We start from the raw sequence: 4745 nt of genomic DNA on the forward strand, positions 1-4745 counted from the left end.
TAAGTTTCCTAACCATGGACATGTGTTGTCATTTGATGAACGGGATCACATCATTAGGAGAATGATGTGATGGACAAGACCCATGTGTTAGCTTAGCATAATGATCGTTCAGTTTTATTGCTATAAGCTTTCTTCATGTCATATACATATTCCTTTGACTATGAGATTATGCAACTCCCGGATACCGGAGGAATACCTTGTGTGCTATCAAACGTCACAATGTAACTGGGTGATTATAAAGATGCTCTACAGGTATCTCCGAAGGTTTTTGTTGGGATGGCATAGATCGAGATTAGGATTTGTCACTCCGAGTATCGGAGAGGTATCTCTAGGCCCTCTCGGTAATGCACATCATGATAAGCTTTGCAAGCAATGCGACTAATGAGTTAGTTGCAGGATGATGCATTATGGAACGAGTAAAGGAACTTGCCGTTAACGAGATTGAACTAGGTATGAAGATACCGACGATCAAATCTCGAGCAAGTAACATACCGATGACAAAGGGAATGACGTATGATGTCATTGCGGTTTGACCGATAAAGATCTTTGTAGAATATGTAGGAACCAATATGAGCATCCAGGTTCCGCTGTTGGTTACTGATCAGAGATGTGTCTCGATCATGTCTACATAGTTCTCGAACCCGTAGGGTCCGCACGCTTAACGTTTTGATGGCGATTTTGTATTATATGAGTTATGTGATTTGGTGACCGAATGTTGTCCGGAGTCCCGGATGAGATCACGGACATGACGAGGAGTCTTGAAATGATCGACAGGTAAAGATTCATATATAGGATGATAGTATTCGGACACCGGAAGTGTTCTGGGGGTACCGGGTACGTATCGGGTCACCGAAAGGGGTTCCGGGCACCCCCCCGGCAAAGATATGGGCCTTATTGGGCCAAGGGCGGGACAGACTAGCCCCTAAGGGGCTGGTGCGCCCCCATATGGGCCAGCCTAAGTGGAGAAAGGAAATGGGGAGGAGGAAAGGAAATAGAGGGAATATGATCCCCCCTTCCTTTCCCCTCTCCCCCCCCTCCCCCCCCCCCCCCCCCCCCCCCCCCCCCCCCCCCCCCCCCGGAGATAAGGAAAAGGGGAGGCCAAATTGGAGGAGGCCTCCAAGTAGGATTCCTCCTACTTGGGGCGCCCCATGGCTGTCCTCCTCCCGCTCCAACCTATATATATGTGGGTAAGGGGCGCCTAGAACACACAACAAACATTGCTAGCCGGGTGCGGCGCCCCCCTCCACAGTTTACGCCTCCGGTCATATTCACGTAGTGCTTAGGCGAAGCCCTGCGCGGATCACTTCACCATCACCGTCACCATGCCGTCGTGCTGACGAAACTCTCCCTCGACACTTTGCTGGATCAAGAGTTTGAGGGACGTCATCGAGCTAAATGTGTGTAGAACTCGGAGGTGCCGTATGTTCGGTACTTGATCGGTTGGATCACGAAGACGTTCGACTACATCAATCGCGTTATACTAATGCTTCCGCTTTCGATTTATGAGGGTATGTGGGCACACTCTCCCCTTCTCGTTGTTATGCATCTCCTAGATAGATCTTGCGTGATTGTAGGAATTTTTTGAAATTGCATGCTACGTTCCCCAACATGTATGCCGTTGGACCAGGTGACCAGGGAGGTTTTTATCCAACATGGGTGGCTGCATACTCTCCGGATCAGTCCACCATCTCCTTCGACATAGGCATAGTGTCGGTCTTATAGGACTCTATTGTTTTTCAATATGTCGATTTTATTTACTCTTTTTTGTCAGACTTTAGATATTTGGTTGTGTGCATCCTTGTTATGCAGAGGTCGAGTGTTGCTCATCATGATATGTATATGCTTGATGCTACATTTGAGATAATAAATGTGCTCTTTATCAGAGAAAAAACCAAGAGTAAAGGTACGCAAATTTTTGTTGGTATCTTGAGAGCACATGATGGATCCATATGTGGTCCTTACTGCAAGATGTGGAAGTATGGGAGTTTATGGTCTCTGAGTGCAACCAATGAGATGGTAGCACAAGATGAATACAACCGGTTTGGATGACGGTCCAATATTATGTTATGTGTGTAGACATATTTCCCTATTTTCTCTGGTAGTGGCTTGTAATATTGTCTTCCTAAATTTCAGTACTATAATGTTATTTGAACTTTAATAAATATACGGTCGTCTGCATGAAAATTTAAACCGGAAAAGGATTTGGCCAGGTTCAGGAGGGGGTGATCAAAATATAAGGGAGACTTCTCATTGTTTCCTAAATACTACTCCCTACATTTTATAATGTAGTGCATATAGTTTTTTTCTTTAACTCAATCATCATAAAGTTTGACCAAGTTTATCGAGGAAAACATCAACAACAATAATAATACAATAATATAATATAAAAGTCTATCCTGTGTTTTATGGAGTGATACAAATTTGATAATAACTATGTAGATACTCTTCTCTATAAATTTGGTTAAAGTTTATAAAAAAATAACTTCCGTAAAAATCCATACACACTGCATTATAGAATAAAGGGAGTAGAATACATGGAGACTTGTGATTTAAGCACGCACGCACACACACATGTTCAGTTGCGTAGCCAGGATAAAGCAATGGCCTAGGCCAACTTCATGCTACAGTGATAAGAGCATCTCCAGCCGCGCCCCCAACAGGCCCCCCCAGGCCACTTTTTCGGCGCCGGCGCCAAAAAAATGCCCCAGTCGCGCCCCCAGGACGCCGAAAAACGCCGGTTCGGCCCTTTTTCCGCCCGGCGGTCACAGGCCGAACCCGGCGCACCGGGGAGCAGTTGGGGGCTCCGGCGCAAGGGAAAATCGCGGCTGGCCCACGCCGTTAGGGGAAAGTCAAGGTTTTCTTCCCCGACTCGCCTCCCACCCCCCGTGCCCTCGGCCGCTAGTAGCTATATCCCGGCGCCGCCCGCCGCCTTTCACCACTAGATAGCCATTCCATGCTGGAAAAATAGCAGAGCTTCGCCGCGGCAGCCCCTCCAACAGCAGCTGGGCGTTTCCGGCCGCGGAGGGGCAGTTTAGCGACGGGTACACGCCCACCGGGCGCAAGGTGTTCGGCGATTTGCCTGCCTCGGTGATGGACTCGGATGACGAGGAAGCGCTCGCCGCGTTGCTGGAGGAGGAAGTCTAGGACGACGTCTAGGAAGAAGAGCATCTCATGGTGCTCGCCGCCCTCGCCCAGCTGCTGGCGAGCAATGAAAAGCCGTGGCGAGGTGGCTCGGCGCCGGGGCGGGTGAAAGCAAAGAACCGGCATCGTCTCGAAGGCTACTGCATGCTCTACTCCGACTACTTCGCCGATGCTCCACTTCACGGCGAGAAAACATTTCGGCGCCGTTATCGGATGAGCCGAAAACTCTTCCTCGGGATTGTGAATTCCATCCGGGAGTTCGACAACTACTTCAAGTGCAAGATGGATTGCACCGGCGCCCTTGGATTCACCTCCATCCAGAAGTGCACGACAGCGATGAGGATGCTTGCATACGGAGCTCCCGGTGATTGACTCGACGACTATGGGCGCATGGCCGAGTCCACCAGCATAGAGTGTTTCTACAAGTTCTGTCGGGCAGTGGTGGCCGTGTTTGGACCACAATACTTGAGAACACCCAATGCGGAAGCCACTTCTCGGATCCTAGCTGTGACACCCGGATATTTAAGCTACAGTAATTCTCTCCTAATGATGCCACGTCACTTCGATTATTGTCGCTAATCTCGTGTTAGTTCGAAATCGATTCAAATTCAAGTTCAAAATCAAGCAAACAATAAAAGTTTTCAAATATTAAAAATAAAATGTTCAGAGTGAACCAAATATTGCATAGGTAATTATGGTGGGGAAACCACATCCTTATAAAATATTTAAATGCTGTAAAATAAATAAAACTGTGACAAAAACAATAACTGCTCCTTCTTTCCCCCTTTCTATACCCGATTGCTGCGACCAGACGATGGAGCACAGGAGCCATACGCCACTGTCGATGACGACTACTACTACTCGGGAGGTGCCTACTACTACATGCAGCCCACTGACGACGACCAGGAGTAGTTTAGGAGGATCCCAGGCAGGAGGCCTGCGCCTCTTTCGATCTGTATCCCAGTTTGTGCTAGCCTTCTTAAGGCAGATTTGTTTAACTTATGTCTGTACTCAGATATTGTTGCTTCCACTGACTCGTCTATGATCGAGCTCTTGTATTCGAGCCTTCAAGGCCCCTGGCTTGTAATATGATGCTTGTATGATTTTTTTTATTTGTAGAGTTGTGTTGTGATATCTTCCCGTGAGTCTCTGATCTTGATCGTACACGTTTGCGTGTATGATTAGTGTACGATTGAATCGGGGGTGTCACAAGTTGGTATCAGAGCCGACTGCCTGTAGGAATCCCCCTTCCACACTCCTTGGCCGAAGTTGAGTCTAGACATTACAAAAACTTTTACTAACATGGTTGTGTGCCTTACGGGCCCACCTCGCCATTTGGGTGGTAGTAGGATCTTTTATTCCTCGTCTATACTCTAGGATTCTGATCTCTGTTCTATTCGGGTTAAAATGGTTTTACTAAATCTAACTTTAGGTTCTCGATAATACTTTCTCCCGGAGAGCCCCTTCAGGCCAGATGATCGCCTGCTGCACCAGAAGATTCTGAAGACACTCTCTGATGCTTTCCCGAGACCCTTGTGCCGTTCACCGTTGTGATCCCTACCACCGATAAATCTTTATGGATAACTACATACTTTTGTCGTTCA

The sequence above is a fragment of the Triticum urartu genome, chromosome 5, assembly GCF_003073215.2.
Source record: "Triticum urartu cultivar G1812 chromosome 5, Tu2.1, whole genome shotgun sequence".
Lineage (NCBI taxonomy): Eukaryota > Viridiplantae > Streptophyta > Magnoliopsida > Poales > Poaceae > Triticum > Triticum urartu.